This window comes from Anas platyrhynchos, chromosome 4, assembly GCF_047663525.1.
Source record: "Anas platyrhynchos isolate ZD024472 breed Pekin duck chromosome 4, IASCAAS_PekinDuck_T2T, whole genome shotgun sequence".
Classification (NCBI taxonomy): Eukaryota; Metazoa; Chordata; class Aves; order Anseriformes; family Anatidae; genus Anas; species Anas platyrhynchos.
Genome location: NC_092590.1, coordinates 16,075,900 through 16,092,909, shown reverse-complemented (window position 1 = coordinate 16,092,909; position 17,010 = coordinate 16,075,900). Strand labels below are relative to the sequence as shown.

The following is a 17,010-nucleotide window of genomic DNA, read 5'->3' as shown; positions in this document are numbered from 1 at the left end:
TAGGTAAAGGATACCCAGAGCACTGGGCACAGAGAGGAGCTGTGCTAGGGAACACAGTTTGGGACACTGATGAATTTGTTGGCGTGTACATCAAACTGAGTACAGACACACACAAAACGTTCATGGCCAGGCTGCAGTCCCCTAGGAACAGCTCCGCTTCCCACATGGTCCATCAGGATGAAGAAGTGGTTCAGGGTCCCACAAGATAGTAAACATCCGATTCTTACACAGCTTTTCATCTTTAAATCATGCATTTAGGTGCAGCCTGTTAATAAGCACTTAGATGTGTGCATACCAAGCTGCCTTTTTGACACCTTGCTGCAGATACTGCAGAAGCTGTGGGTTTTGAAGAAAATCAGGGACCATGCCCACGCAAGCAGAGGAACCACAGCACTGCAAGACAGAGAACAAGGGAAGCAGCCTCACTGCTGTATTAACTCCATCGAACCAGGACACAACTGAAGGAAAAAAAAAATAATGTTCATTTAGGGATGTTTTTAGCTGTGGTGACACGCAGCAAGCCTGGTCTATAACCCACCAATATGTACTGCCTCTCTGCCCTCCTCAGAACTGCTTCCAATCATGAAGATCAGTGAACCAAGCTCACAGCCTAACAGGCACAGTTCCAGTTATCTAGCAAGCCTTTCCTCTAGGAGAAAAAAAAAAAAAAAAAAAAAAAAAAAAAAGAGAGAGAGAGAGATTGAGACCCAGACAAAAAAAAAAAAAAAAAAAAAAAAAAAAAAAAAGGAAATAATTGGGTTTTAAAGAGCTACAGATACAGGATTTATGTATGTAATACGTAATACTGGAAAAAAAAGATGCTGAAGCCATAAGACTTTCACCGTGGGCATTTTCTAAGTGCTTCTTACTATGTTATACAGCAATAGTTTTGTTTGTTTGCTGTGCTGATTTGTAGCTTTCTCTTCTCAAAACAAAACAAACTGACTCCTCTCTGCAAGAAGGGTTAAGTGTTTAAACTTGTCACTTTTTCAGAAAAAATTATAAATTGGGCTATGAAGCCAATGGGAAATAAAAGGGAACAAAAAAAAAAGTCTTAAATGGATAAGCTATTCTAGCAAGCTCTGGTGGTTGTATTGAAAGCACTGTCTCTTTTTTACATTACATGAGAAATCTAATTAAATGCTTCAAGGGGGAAAAGCAAAGTAGTTCTCCGGCAGACTATATTTGACCTTTCTTCCTTCAAGGTGACAAACAAACAAACAAGATGCTAATTATTGTCTCAGCTTGAATTTGCACTTGAAAAAAAAGTCAAGTTTGGCTTAGGTGAGACTGAAAGGAAAATTGTAAAGATGCGGAACAATACAGCTCCACTTTACCTTGGTTTGCAATCTGATGTCAAACGAGTATTCACTCAGGACTCTTTTGCCAAGCTTCTAGTTTGAGCTGAGCTGTGAGTGTGGATATCAAACTTGTGTCAGCTCCATTCTGACCTGCCAAGCTGGAAAGCACTTGTTACAAAATGCAATCTGATGAGGATTGGGTATATATGAAGAACAGCCTTGTCAAAAACTGCTTTGATCTGATGTGATAAAACCGGACTTCTGTCATCACTACAGGAAACACAAGGGGACGGAATAATTCAATTTGATTTTTGGAAGAACCCATCAGAAGATACGCCTTTTTCTGCGGGATTTTAAGTAGCACCGACAGCAGCAGCATCCTCCAGCCAATTCTGACTTTCCCCTCAACGAGGGATCCTGTGCAGCGATGAAATGCTCCTGAACCACGACTCCTGCGATAGCACAGTGACAAAAAGCTGCTGCCAGTATGGCATAAGAAAAAGTCATAAATAAATTACATTTTGTGCGTCTTCCCAGCAGCAGAGGAACGTATGCGTTTGTCAGCCCTGTACAACAGATCCATCCAAAGGACGTTAGGAAATGCTGCTGCTGAATAAAGAAAACCTGCCCTGCAAACAGCCCTGCTAACGTTATGCACCTGACCATGCACTTATGCCACGTGGAAGCTCAACCACAGGAGCAAGCCCGCTACCTGCACCGGTGACACTGCACGCACACGCCAACATTTCCATTCTGAAAGAGAATCACGGGATGGGTAAGGTGGGAAGGGAACCCTGCAGGTCAGACAGGGACACCCGGAGCAGGCTGCTCAGCTCTGGGCCCAGGCAGCCTCTGAAGATCTCCAGCAGAACCTCTCTCAAAACCAGCAGGAATTACAAGTGAGGCTCTCAGGCTCTTAGCTGGTGTTAGGTGTGATTCCAAATTTCATCTAGCCAATTTACCTTTTATTTTTAATCAGTGATATGTTCTAAAAAGCCACGGGAGCTGCCAAGACATACCGCTTACCTAGGAAAATAAAATCAGTTTCCTTATTCAAATGCCTGTCTTCAGGCCCCTGGGTTTATAAAACCTAAGCCTTGAAGATAGCACATGGTTTAAACGTTTATTTCTTGTATTGGTGTTGACTTGGCAGCACCAGGAACATAAAAAGGTAGCCTCATAGAGTGGAAGAGATACCTGACAATCATTTCAGTCCAAGGACAAAATCATAGCTGTGGGTTAGTGCCTGCTGCCCAGGGCAGTGCTGGGATGAGAGGCAAGATGACTCCAAGCTGGGAGCCCCAGAGAGCAGCAGGATAAATAAGTGCAGGTGCAAAGCTCTTGGGACACCACTATCCTGCTTTCTACACAAGAGCTGGCTCCTCATGGTGCAAACAGCATGAAAATTTGCTGAGGCAAAGAAAGAAAAGCGTTCCCTTAATAGCTATTGATGTCTACAAGGTAGAAGTCATTGGTCACTGTCATATGAAATGTTTCTCCTATGAGCTGCAGTATCAGAAGGAGAAAAGGTAGGCGGCACTTCTCATCCTATTTGATGTCAGCAGCATGGATATACCCACCTGTTCGCGCCTCTGCTTCAGATACCTGCTTTTTATGAGCCGTATTATGGGTTTTGAAGGACGTCCCGCTGGAAAGAGTGGGGTGTCCTGCCCAGGAAAACTGCCCAAGGCTGCCTACCTGAGTGCTGAAAGAAAAATGAGTCACGGGCAACGGGTCAAGGAGCAGTGAGAAACGGGGGAGGAAACGCAAACAAGAAGCTATTAAAAGAAATAAATGCCACAAACACAGGTGAAATTACCAGTGCTTTGTGGCAGTGACACCAGTGGTTTGCTCGTGTTGTAAAAGCTCACTTGCCATATTTTGCAAAGTAAGCCAGGGTTCAGAAGAGAAAAAAATTAAAAAAAAAAAAAAAGAAAAGAAAAAAAAGTAAAATCCAGGGTCAGAAAACAGCTCCTCAAAATAAAATCCGTTCGATGCAGTCAAGACAGTGCTTTTAGAAGAAGAAAAAAGCATGCTATAGGTTCTTTATGGCATGTTGGGAAAGCGCTTTTGTTCAGAGAAACTGATTAAAGTATTTCAGCTCCTCCTTGATCTATGCGCCACTGTGTAAGCTACAATGAGAAACAATCCCGTACACCTTTAAATATTTTATTGTTCAAATCAAAATGGCTCTTCTATGCCTAAAATGGACAGAGGTTTATTTTTATAAGGAGGAACTGCAACAAATCTTTTAGAAATCTTTTATCAACGTTCCACTTTGCAACATCCCTGCCATAAATTTCGCAGTGAGGAATTCATTACATAATTGGATGTGGCTCGACGCAATTTATTTTAGCTTCCTGAGAATCCAAAGGTAATTCATGATTCATGTATAAATTATACACGGGAGCAAGTGATCTGAGTGCAAACTGCATATTGCATTAAAGAATACCATGCTGCTGAGCTTTGGAGTGTAACAATTTCATTTGAAAATGGGAAATAAGTATGGGAAAGCTTTTTGAGCTTTCCTCAAAATGTGAGAGAGAGTGAAACACAGCAAGTCCAGAGGGTGAAGTCTATGTCAATCTGAAACAATTGGAAAAAAAAAAAAGTACAGCGGTAAACATGTAATTTATATGCAACCTTCACTTATACCAGTCCAGAGAATAAGTTAATCAAGACAACCAGCCAGCAGGAGCTGGGACAGGAGAGTTATATATCAGGAAGAAAAGAAAAAAAAAGTTGCGGGGCTTCTGTGTCTTTTTTTTTTTTCCCCTAATTTACTCTTTTTTTTTACCCTCTCACTCAGCAGGTTAGTGTATGACCCAAGGAAGTAAATCCAGACTTTTAAAATAGGTAAAATAATTGAGGGATGAGTTTTTAAAAGTTCTCAGCTTCTCTAGGTAAGGCCAATTTTTCAAAATGTGCCCCAAATAGCAGCTCCCAGCCAGAATAACAGGAGCTTTTGAGCGCTAAGCTCTTCCAAAAAAAGTTTTGTGCTTAATCTTCCAGGTAGAAAAGCCTATAGAAGAGAATACCAGCTCTGACTCTGCTTTTATTTCGACACAGCTATTTCCAAAAGGGCAAAAACTGAACTGCCTGGAAAAGCTGAAGCAGAACCGTTGACATTTCATTAACATCCCGAGAAGAAAAAATATTAAGCAAAACCAAAATTCCCATCAGGTTCGTGCTCAACTGATAAAGAAGCTCTGCTGATCTATCGGTGGGCAGCATGGCAGTGACAGCGCTGCAGAGCATCTCAGGGAAAGCAGCTGGGCAGGGAGCTCAGCTGGCAGGGGAAAAGCTGTGCAGTGCTTGGGAAGCAGGGCGGTAGCTCAGGATGGCGTGAACCAATGTCAAAATGAGCTGGGAGAGAACAAGTTGCACTCTTCTGCATGGCCTTCCTTGTTAAGATGCTCTTGCTTTTTATTTATTTATTTATTTGAATTGCAAATCAAACCCATTCCCTTTCTTCCTTTGCACTACTGGAGAACAGTGAGCACTCATCACCTCTAGAGCAGCCACACCAGGATGCTGCTGGGCCTGAAGCAAAACTGGGCAATTCCCAGCAGAGCAGCCTCACCAGCACTGGAGACTCCTTCCAATGGGACATGGGACCTACAGGACCCTACATGTGGGACAGCTAAAATGGACTCCAACCAGAAAGAAAGAGAAAGAGAATGCCAGGAGGAGAATGTAATGACCAAATATTTGCTGAAGCACTGGAAAAAAAAAATAAAAAAAAAATAAAAGGACTTCACAAAAGGCAAGTAATAACCAGGAGAAGTTTTCTCAAACAGAAAAAAAAAAAGGTACAAAGCATTCATTTTTTCACAGAGCTCCCTATCAACCACACCTCAGTCTCCAAAGGAGAAGGAAGTCAGGGAAGGGAGAGGAAAAGAGAGGGGAGCTGATGACAACAGCAGATAAAGCATGCCATCCACCCGTCCATCTGGAGCAGGTGAAAAGTAGGTTTTAGCATTTTAGGAGTTCATTCCTAAGTGTTTTTATAGGGCTTGACTCAACAGCAACTGTGCTTGATTTAGCTAGCACGGTAGAAAATAATGTAGTTACTTACGGTTTCTTAAGAGCAAAAGAAACCATCAGACTTTTTTGACCTAGATCAACTTTTATCTAGGCTTCCCAGAGAAACCCACCAGAGGCTGGTGAACATTTCCTCCAAGGGATTTATGCAACCGTGACTACACAAGCATCTTAAATAAGCTTTTGTGTGTGTGCCATAAGTACTATTCCTGCACAGGTGCCTTAAATATCTTCAAAGAAGCAAAGTTGATTTTATTGGTCTGGCTGAGGACTTCCTGATGCACTATTTCCATAGAGCTGCTTAAGAAAACAGAAAAAAAGCAATAATGATGAGCAACGATCAGCACTGCAACTAAAATACCATCTGCCTCAACCAAAAAACAAGCTGGGGGGGGGTTCCAGTGTTTTCATGGCTTCTTCACACAATAACCACAACGGGCGTTTTCGTAAGCACCAGCAAAGAAATCCAAACTTTCCCAACAACAACAGATGCCCTTCCACCTAACAAATAGATATGTTCAGTAGGCACAGAAAAACTCACCAGTCTTTCCAGAAAAGGTGTTTTGTACACTTACAGTCCCAAGCTTTTCCAGCATCCAGCACTAAAATCAGCCAGGGCTCTGACAGTCAGAAAATTAGCCTGCTACCGAAGCTAGCAGGTACCATCTCCCAGCAAATCATTTCACACATGGATGTGATGAGATTTTCATCACGCTGTTCTCTAGACTCATTTGGAGCAGAAATGAGCTTGCAGAGTCATTAAAATGCCAGCAAACTGCCATTAAAATGCTAACAGTGTCACCACAGCTAGCAGGGGCATAACATTATTATTGTTTAAGTGAAACACCAATACAAAAGTGTTTTGTGGAAGAAGCCCGGGGCTTCGGAAATACCAAAGTCCAGTCAAGGGAAAAAAAACAGCCATGACGTTATGGCTACAGGCTGACTGTAAGGTCCTCTACTTGCTGCAAACCAAAGCAGAAACACGCTGCGATAAAGGAGAAAATAGAGATCTCCTCTCATCTTTGCAGCATCTTTCAGAAAACAATGACCGTTGATAAGAGCCACTCTTTCATTCTTCATGAGTGGAAAATTATCTGGTTAAATACACACACACTTCCAATTTCTTATTTACAAGCACTGGGCATAATTTCTAATATAAATTAGGTCTTTATAAATAAATGCAGAGGCCTGCTAGGAACATCAGCAAACAGCTTGACTTACAGCATTTCAAATGAACCAAATCATGGCACTCAAATCACATTAAAGCAATTTTTCTATGGAAAATTGGGTTTGCAATTCTCAAGCTCTACTATAATAAAATACCCTATTAGTATATTTGTGTGTCAGCTGATTCCAGGGAAGGGTTTGTGCTATATGTTTGCAATTCTTTAGTAAGGATATACCAATGACACAACTCCATGACGGTGCAGGCTAAGCTCACCTCTAAAAGAACAATGCTTGAAACGTTTTTGTATCAATCCTCTACGAACTTTACGAAATTTATGGTTCCTTAAAGTTTTACAATCCTAGAAATTCTGTGTAGACTGAACCAAATGCTAATCTTCATTAAAATATATATATGCTTCAACCCAACAGAGACATAGCATCGTTGATTAATAACCAAATTCTTCATCGTGTCATCTTTGAAGGACAGTTAAGGAAAACTCCTTTGTGAAATGTACTTCTGAAACATTACTGATGTGTGAATTTCTTTGATTTTCCTCACTCTTTCAGTGCTCCGCTCCACAAAAAGCTTCTCTGTATCCTTCAGAAAATATCTTGGTAAGAAAGTTCATCACTATAGGAAGAAATACTTCTATATATATGTATATATGTATTTACATCAACCCACTAAGTCTGGACTAAAATTACGATTAACAAGTTATGGGACTGAAAGCAGTCTCTAAGGCAGATTCATGATCCCAATAAGGTAAATTGTAATAGCTATCGTTGACCTCAGTAGAGCCAGAATTTGGCGCACTGCAATTTTTACAAGAATTATTTAAGAAGTAAGTCGCTAGATACCCACCCAGAAATCAAGCACACTGTTTGATGTTTCCTCTAGCCATATCTTGTGTACTTCGATAATTCAAGAACCAACACTAGACTGTGAATTTGTATGACCTCAGTAGTATCACCCTATGCAACCCAACATGTGTGATGGCCAACTATTAACATTAGAGCATTAACTTTTTAGACAAGCTTACAAAATAATCCAGAATTAGCATCTCACAGTACTGCATTCCATGATGATATTTTCTAAATGCCGCTCTGTGTAGCAGCTACCTCTACAGCTGGTATGCAGGCAAGTCTTGCATTCGATTTGGTGAGAGATTTCAGAAAGTGAAGAATGAAGAGTTTTGGCCACTAACATAGAATTTACATTCTGGAATCTGACACTCACTCTTGAATTACTCAAGTGTTTACCCTCTTCTTTGTCATCTTCCCTAAATCTTGGTAGACACAAAGCATCTGCCATGAGGTTATGCTGAAATCAGCAGGCAGGTCCCATGGAGGAGCTAGCTCTGATCTGCAACTGCTCCAGCAATAAAATGCAATCAGCGTCTTCTTGAGATTGCTCAGTACGCATCAGCCAAATGAGAAAATGCAGTCTGATTAGAGGCTGCATTTTAATCGAGTGCAAAAATAAAACCTTCCCTTTCCAGAGGGACACAGATTATTTATTAGTGATTATTTCTCTTGAAAACTCTTTTTTCCAGTAAATCATCTTTTCTCTCTTCACTTCAGAAAGTTTACACACAGCTTTCCAGGATGTCACTAAAGTGCGAGCAAACTATTTACATTCCTGCCATATGTCTACCGATATCCTGCAGCTGTCTATCTAATTTACAATTAGATACCAAACTTCTGCTTGCGTAATGATTTGCATACTTCCCTAATTGCATGTTTTTAACACCAGTTAAGTAGATTAAATTATTTTTTTTGATTGGATATTATTTTTTCACCCCCACAACTTATTCAATGCATTTCTCTTATTTTAAGCATTCGGTGCCCTGGGACGGGACATCAGAGAGATGGTGGTATCTCCACCAGCGGAGTGGAGATATATATAGTATATAAAAAAAATAATACATATATACATATATATATATATATATATATAATATATACATATATATATATATATATATGTACTTTTATAGCTCAATGCTAAGATGCAACGGAGCCAAAATGTAAACTCCAGGGCTTTGGTTACCCAAGAGCACCTCATGCAAATTTCTTTCTCACCCTCACCAAAATGATTTTCCAGTGGCCAGACGCAGAATTTCCATCTCTCACCACCATGTTAGCAAAAAAAGCCAACACAGAAGCTCCATGGACAAACCCCATACCAAGTGGCCATTTGTGTCGCCAGCAAGTTTTCCTTTTTGGTGAAACAACATTCTAGAAAGAAACTCACTTTAGGTTAATTAAAATAAGTTACATTAGATGAAAAAGAAAAGCCTCATATTCCTCTTTTCCCATTAAAACACAGTAAGTCACAACTCTAAAGATAGTCACTTTACACTAAAAATATTATCAATTCTGCAAATATCAGGAGGGCATTCTGACATTTTCTGAATTATTTTTGTCTTATTTCTACCCAAAAGAAAACGTCATTAAAATTTATGAGTTTTAACAACCAATTTTGTGTCAAAGAAAGTCTTTTCTGAGAGAAAATTGTTTCAGTGGAATTTATTCTGGTTTGATTACTAACTAATTATTCGAAGATACTGGAGTTCTCTGATCCTGGACATATGACATGGATTATAGTGAAACCAGCTGGAGATTAAATTTCTCACTCACATATGGAGCTCATGACCCTCTTTATGAATCATCACACCGTTTGTTTAATATTTAATGCAACTCTTAGTTACTCTGAAGAGAATGTTGAACAACAGGGGCCCATAAAATTAAAATCACACAGCAAAATCACAGCTACTTGCAAATCCTCTCTCTTCTTTGGGACTTCATCACAAATCTGTCTGATCTAGGTTCATTAAGTTTATTTTTTCACTCCCGAGATGGTAAGATATGATGGAACACTAAAATTTCATATAAACATATCTGATTACAGCTTGCAAGCCTCAAGAGATCCAGCCTTGCTTTTCATGCAAACCTAGACACGGCAGTATCTTGAGCTTGAGAAGAAATATTTCTGAGTGTGTTAATCTGCTGAACTTATAGGAAGAGTGGGAAATCTAAACGGTGCAACAGAAGAGAACCACCGCCCTAGGCATAATTTCACTATCTTAAATGCATAGAGTGTACAAGATGGAAATGTAACTGCCTCGGTCGTGCTCTCTCTTTCCTCTGCTCCTGAACTTACCAACTTGAAAAATAAATTCAGAAAACTGTCAGTAAGTAACTACATATCTCAATGAAGGCAAATCTGCATGCAGTCAGGAACATTTTATCTACCTATTTCCCCAAAGCTAAAAGAAATACTTTTTTTTTTTTTTTTCCTAAATGCATTTATACAGCTTCTAAGAATCACCACTGCATTATTAAATTAGCTGTGCAAGAAGTTTAAAGTTTCCCCAGACCTCACCATCCGAGCAAGGTCAGTGAAGTCAAGTCAAAACCCAGCTCCCATTCTGTCAACCTGAATCTGCCTTTTGTTCAAAGACCTGTTTCCACTCAATATTAAGACAAGTCTTGCCTCCAGCTTTTAAACCAAAGCACAGAATTTGCATCCAATCCACAGCAGACATCCAACAACCGAAATCTCTTTACAGTTGTGCTGTTTTCTGACATCAAACTCCCTTCTGCCTTCCTTTTCATGGAATTGTAGGATGGTTTGGGTTGTAAGGGACCTACGTGGGCTCCTCTCCACGGGCTGCAGCTCCAGCCCGGGGCCTGCTCCTGCGGGGGCTCTCCATGGGCCGCAGCCTCCTCCAGGCCACATCCACTTGCTCCACCGGGGACTCCTCCACACATGGGGGGGCTGCAGCGTGGAGATCTGCTCCATGTGGGACCCGTGGGGGACAGCCTGCTCCACCAGGGGCCTCTCCACAGGTCGCAGGGGAACTGCTGCTGCCTGCCTGCAGCACCTCCTGCCCTCCTGCTGCACTTACCTGGGGGCTGCAGGGCTCCTTCTCGCTCCTCTCTCTCTCTCAGCTGCTGTTCCTAGCAGTTTTTTTTCCCCCTTTCTTAAATCTGCTCTCACAGAGCACAAACCACATCTCTTATTGGCCTAGCTCTGTCCAGTGGCGAGGCCCTTATCTAACATGAAGCAACTTCTGGATTCTTCTCGCAGAAGCCACCCCTATGGCCCCTGCTACCCAATCCTTGCCGCGTAAACCCACTACACCCAGTTATGTATTGGAAGGCTGCTGTAAGGTCTTCCTGAAGATCTCAGCAGATCTGCCCACACCAGCCTACATGGGTCTCCTGGAACTTCTTACCCTTTCCTCCCTCGTGTTTGCCAACAAATTTCTCAGGTCAAGTGCTGGGCTACAGCCAAGACTTGGAAAATTAAAAGTGCAACTTGCTAACGCGTCGCCCACCTCCCTCCTCGCCTCTGCCCCTCATCCTGTCCATCAGAGGCACCAGCTCAGTGTTGCCTCAAGCAAAGCCCTTCACCCTGCACTAGCTTTTTCATGGCCCTTGAAAGACTTGGAAAGAAGACGAAACTTACGAGCAAGACGCACGTTTCGACCTGGAATTGACTGATACAGCATTAGTCAAATCTTATATTTTCATGGTTCGGTACTAATTACTTGGCGTCAGTAGGTGTCATCATTAAAAAGTTCCTTTTAACAACACAATGACTGGCTGAATGGATTCAGTGGTAGGAGCTCCTCATCCTCTCCCATGCAGGTTCACATGCCCCACACTGTAAAGATGACTGATTACACAGCCCTGATAAAGAACAAATTAAGTGTTTCTGCACAGTCCATTTTGCCAGCTGTGCCATGAAAGCAAAGACTTATGATTAACATCACAAACTGCCCCTGCTGCCTTTTCACTCATAACAAGGTCAACAGCTGCATGGGCAAAATATTTGTGCATATGCAAAGAGCCACAAGTAGTCAGCCTAGCAGCTGTCCATCTCCAAGTCTGCATGTGCAGCAAACATCTAATACATTCGTGAGATTTTTCCACATGAAAAGCACACAACTGCACCTTTGGATTCTGCACATCCTTTTTCTGAGCACCTAGCAACTGCAGATAACTTGCCTGGCTGCTGAGGTTACTGCCTCTACAAGCCTGAACCCATCTGAAGAGGTGGCCGCAGGCACAGAAATCCCAGGTCACTCTGTCTCTGAAGCAGGGCAGCAGCAGTGGGGATATACCCTCTTCCTTTGGAAGCACCGAGTACCCACTCGGTGGAGAAAACAGGCATCTTAAGGTAGGTTTTGCTCCCATGAAACCACTTGTTGTGGAGCCCTTTGCAGAATTTTGTATGTAAGTACAGACCTCACAAGCCCAGAAATATTGTCCTTGCCATCTCTCTCTGCTCCGCAGTCCGCATAACTATTCCAACACCGCTTTCTTGTGAGCTCCCCAGCAGAATTAATTAACGTTTGCACAGTACTTTGAAGATGAAAGTACTATGCAAGTGCTAAATATCAGGCCAGATTCTCAGCTGGTTTAAAAACTGGCATTTACAGCACGGCATCCAGAGCCACAATCACCCTGTCTTATTAGAAAGGTTCTGCAGAGAACGCGAACAAAAAAGAGTAAGACGAAAAGAAAGAAAAAATACTTAAGAAAAAGATATAAAAAAATACAAAAACACATAGAAAAAACAGCATTGTAGCAATAACCTTCGTGCCTCTTCAGAGTCACTGTTTCTGCAGGTGAAGAGTACAAATCCGTAGAGCCACAGTACCATTCTCCTTCAAATCTCCTTAAAACTCACCTCTGCTGTGATGCCTACAAATCATTCGACACTGATTAGCCAGCTGATGTTCTGTGACTTCGCACATTACGCTCACCATAACCATCCTGCTCTTACACTGGCCTGCCCCAGCTGTTTACTCAACATGCTGCTGCTTTTTCTTTCCTGTCCTCTGTTTGTAGACTACTTGAGCTTTTGCAGGTGTTTTTTTTTGTTTTTTTTCATATATATGGGTACCAGGTCCAGCCCAGGGATACATACATGTAGACAAAATGTCTTTCCAGTCCTTTGCAGGCTCCCTGCAATATTAGGGATGTGCAGAAGTCAGTCACAAAGGAATATACTTCGTAAGTGTAGATCCACTTAAAGAGATGTATGTGTTCCTCTATACAATGGTTGATCATAAAAACCAACCCAGGAGGGGTTGATTTCAACTCATGCACTTTTATACATAAAGCAGCTATGTGCTTTTACAAAAGGCACCACACTATTGCAGTTTAAGGGCTAAACTTACTGCTTATGCAACATTTTTTTTAATAGCAGGAACCACACTTAAAATTGCGAACACATGGTTCGAGAGGAAGTTTCATCGGCAAATCAGTCTGTCACTTGAATAAACTACAATAGTTATAAGGAGAGACAAAGTGACTCTTTAAATATTATGGAAACTGGCAAGACTGCCTTTCCTTTGGGGGCTTAAAATAACACAGCTGCCACCGAGCGAAGAGAAAGCACCAGCAGGCTGCACGCATCTCATGCCGGGATGCCCCAGCTTACCAGGGAAGCACCTCCACCCACTGGCTGTGGGCCAAGTGCCGATTCTCCGGCAGGACAGAGCAGCTCCAGATCAGACCTTTTGGCTCCCTCAGCTCGGCAGGAAAAGAGAGCGGGCGAATTTGAGGCCACAGGGCAGCGTCTGTGCACAGACACGTGATAAAGGCAGCATGGTGTTACGCTGAATGGCAAATTCACAGTGCGTGCCTACTGCCTTTTGGGCCCTCTTAACTGCTATCAAGTTTTTGGCCTGTGTCTGGAGGAGGGTTAATGGGCTGCATCTGGAGGGTGTGTGCTATTCCCACCTAATTACCAGGCCTTTGGAAGTAAGAGTTACTGGGCTGGACCACCACAACACCGGTGTGAGTGAGACCAGGCTCAGAGCCACAGCCAGCCTTAGAGAACGGATTTATCTGACTGTTCCTGTCACTTTTTTGAAGATAGCACCAGGGTAAACCTCACTGCAAGTTCTCTGCACAACTGGCTGGACTGGGGTCCAGTGCAACATCCCAGCATGCCGGGACAAGCATTTTTGTATGTTTTTAATAGCAGTTGCAAACAACAAAACAAAGTATTGGAAGGACAGGCATGGGCAGAGACAGACCACACATCCCTTCAGCCCTGGTGAAGCAAGCCTGGGTATCCGTGGGGAAAGCTGTGCCACAGGGAGGCTTTTCTGTGAGGTGAGATGGCCATGTGCTTGGAGTGGCCCAAAAATACATGGGACCACTCTATCTTCCTGTTTGGGTGGTAAAGCAGAAAGGTGGTTGCTCCTTACCCTGTAGATCAGCTGTGGGAGTTCACCTCCTCTCCTTCTCGAACCAGTTCCTAGGAGGAAGCAGTGTAGCTGCCTACTGAAACCCTGAGCCCATCTCACAGATAAATTATATAGATGAATGACCCCACAGACTGTTTTCTACAAAAAATTCCATAATAGGCACCTCGATTTTTTATTGCAGGATGAAGTGTTAATGATGAAGATCATCTGAGGGTGAGGCATTCAGAAGGGATCACCTCACTGATGGCACATGGACTGATGCTACGTGCCTCAGATCCAGACAAATCTCATATCACGTCCACATGATCTAGGTGCCAAATTCAAACCTTAGAGGTCGCTTTGAAATATCACAACTATTTCACAATTATTTCAGTAGAAAACCATGCATGGAAAGGATGCTGATACTCTTTCCATGGTCTCCACTTCTCCACTAGGCCTTACATTATCAACTCCTTTGCTAACTCAGTCACACGCGCTATTCATAGAGATTCGAGAAAAGAGCCCTCAAGCCTTTTCCCATGTTCAACAGCAAGACTCTACCCACACAAATACCTAAAATACTTCACTTTTAAGTAATAAAATAGGAAAAAAAAAAAAAAGTGCACTGGAAATGAGTTCCCATACTATGAGTTTCCAGTGAATGTTACAAAACCCAAGGACACAGGCTTTGCAACAAGCCTTCTTTTGAAAGAAGACAAAATCAAAGAGAAACCTGAGGCTGGCAGCCTGAAGCGCCTGATCTGTACTCCCTACATGTAGCAGTTCTGCTCAAAACACAGGAGAAGAAGATGCCCTTCCCACCCCAAACTAGCAAGTCTGCCCATACAAACACACTGCAGGTAGCACTGTGTTATGGATGCAAACAAATGGCTTAACTTTCAAGCCCCAGCAACTCATGCCTGGGGCAAAGCTTCAGATTTCCCCATCTGAGTGCAGCTCTTTCTTACCCCTCCAGTCTGTTTTGTACTCTTAATTTCCTAGTGAAGCCTCTCTCCATTGAGAAATATCCCTTCTGCCTCTTCAGCATGACTTAGGCTGATGCTCTGCACTCATAGCCTTAATCTCTAGAGAGCCTGGATGAGATTTTCAAAAGCACTTAGTGTTGACCTACCTCTGCTCCAAATCAGTCTGATCATATTAGGTTAACTATATTTAAGTTTGGCCATGTATATTTTGTCATAATAAACTTACCCCAAAGGAACGCTGCTGCTTTAAAACAAGATTACTAAACCCACAACTATTTATGCATCTCAATAAGGAATCTGATTTTCCACTTCCAGTTCTGCAGATTTTTTGGAGCATGTTGAATATTTAGTACTGGCAGAACAGAGGTCAATGCAATTATATTCTACATCTTAAGAGGAAACAGTACCCTCTAAATTCAGTGCTAAAGAAGAGCTGTACTGGAGACCTGAAGGCTCAAAACTCCTAAAACTATTGCTGAAAATTAATACCAACCTCAACCCATCCAGAATGCTCATGTTTCAGCATCTGTGGATAGCTCTGCAAAGCCATGGCCCAAACACCGACATAAGACCTCATCTTTCTCCTCCTCCCAATTCTTGTTTCCAGGCCACCAAGCAATCAGGGTTTCTAAATGGTACAAGGAGTGACTGTCAGCTGTCACCTTTTTTTTTTTCCAACACAAAAAACATTGAAAAAACACTTCTCAGTGTAGTCCATACAGCACCTCCACAATGACCAGAGTAATAGTTGGAGAGTATTGGCCATGAGGCTCAAAGTGTAGGACTAAATATACCTTTTTTTTTTTTTTTTTTAATTAGTATGTTGGACCTTCTTCTGCTGCATTTTTCCCATTTTGATGTATATATTTTTAACTGAATCCATAATTGGTCTATCTAAATGATTGACACCGAAGGTGAAGGAACAGCCTGTTAGTCTTGACTGCTGGGGTAATGAATAGAGAAGCTGACATGTTAAATTTCTTCACCTCCAATTGGAGTTATAAATTATAGACTTCTTTTGCATTATCTTAATACTAAGTTCATCTTAAAAATAGAATGATTCCTTGGGGGTGTATTTATAGTGAAAAAATACATATCTAATGCTACTGTACTTTGCATACCTTCATATTTTAATATAATTGTATTGATTTTTTCCATTTTTGTTCTTATTTTTGGATATTAAGAATCAAAATCAGATCATCTTACACTTTGAAAAGGCTCCATTTTGCTTCAGCAGGACATTCAGAAATTTTCAAAAGCTGTCTGTAATTTAGCATATCTACCTGCTTTTCCTGCAGCTACTTTGACAGGTTGCATCTTCATATATTGGCCAAAGATCACTTTATCTGAGTTTCTACAAACTTTGCAGGGTAAGGAAACAGGACTTGAAGAAGTCTGTAGGAACTAAAGTTTCCACCCCATAAAAATCCTTAATTCGGCCTTCATCCCCGTGCAAACAACTCCTGTGAAACAAATCATCGACTTCAAATTAATCAGTTTATGTGAGAGCAAACACAGCCCATCAATAAAAAAACAAAGTAATAAACCGCAGGAAAATGCCTCTAAGCCAGACACAGTGCATTTAAACTCTCCAATTTATTTTGCATGGGAAGGAGGGGAGATAGCTCTTAAAACTTTGGTCTAAATTAGACTTAATTCAAATCATGCTGCTATGAAACCTCAAGGCCCAGCTCCTAATAGCAGTGCAACCGTCTGTGGAAGTGAGGAGGAGATGAAGATTATCTGCATTGTGGGAGGCCAAAAGGAGGTGGGAGGCCAGCCTGGAAAGGATGAGTCCTTCCCTCAGTGCTGGAGGAGAAAGAGGAGGGAAGGAATAAAAGGCCCAGGCCCAGGCCCATGCTCAGGCTCTCCCCTGGGCCTTTATCTCTTTATCAAGAGATAAACCTCTTGACCCACCCCCGTGATGGTTGGGGTGTCTGCCAAAGTCATGTCAGAGGAGGGTAAAATGGAAGTCCACCACAACAGCACCACCTCCACCACAGTGCTTGCTGTTCCCCCAGGTTTTCAATGCCTTTAATGCATGCAGCCCTGTTGGCAATGATGCTTCCTCCTCAATATCCCACAGGAAAATATCAGCCTCAAGCCATCAGCACCATGAATTTCCCTACAGCTGAGTTACATGCTGCCTGTCTTCAATTCGAATTGTGTGCTTCGATTTGATTATTTCCTATTTCCAGAATCATTTTGACATGGGGAAGAGGAAGGGAAGGGACAGGGGAGAGCAATACACTTCAAATAAAATTTGCAGCCATTCAGGACTTCAATCACCTCAGCAAA

The 17,010-nt window shown here is 42.0% G+C and overlaps 1 protein-coding gene and 1 long non-coding RNA gene across 24 annotated transcripts in view; one reads left to right on the top strand and one right to left on the bottom strand.

Annotated features, from left to right (window-relative positions):
* ADGRL3 (adhesion G protein-coupled receptor L3) overlaps positions 1-17,010 on the bottom strand; it is a 524,429-nt gene that overhangs the window by 386,450 nt on the left and 120,969 nt on the right. The gene's annotated exons all lie outside the window — the stretch shown is intronic.
* LOC106018844 (uncharacterized) lies at positions 13,263-15,740 on the top strand. The gene is made up of 3 exons (XR_001193248.5): positions 13,263-13,420; positions 13,519-13,652; positions 13,929-15,740. It is a non-coding gene; the product is annotated as an uncharacterized lncRNA (long non-coding RNA).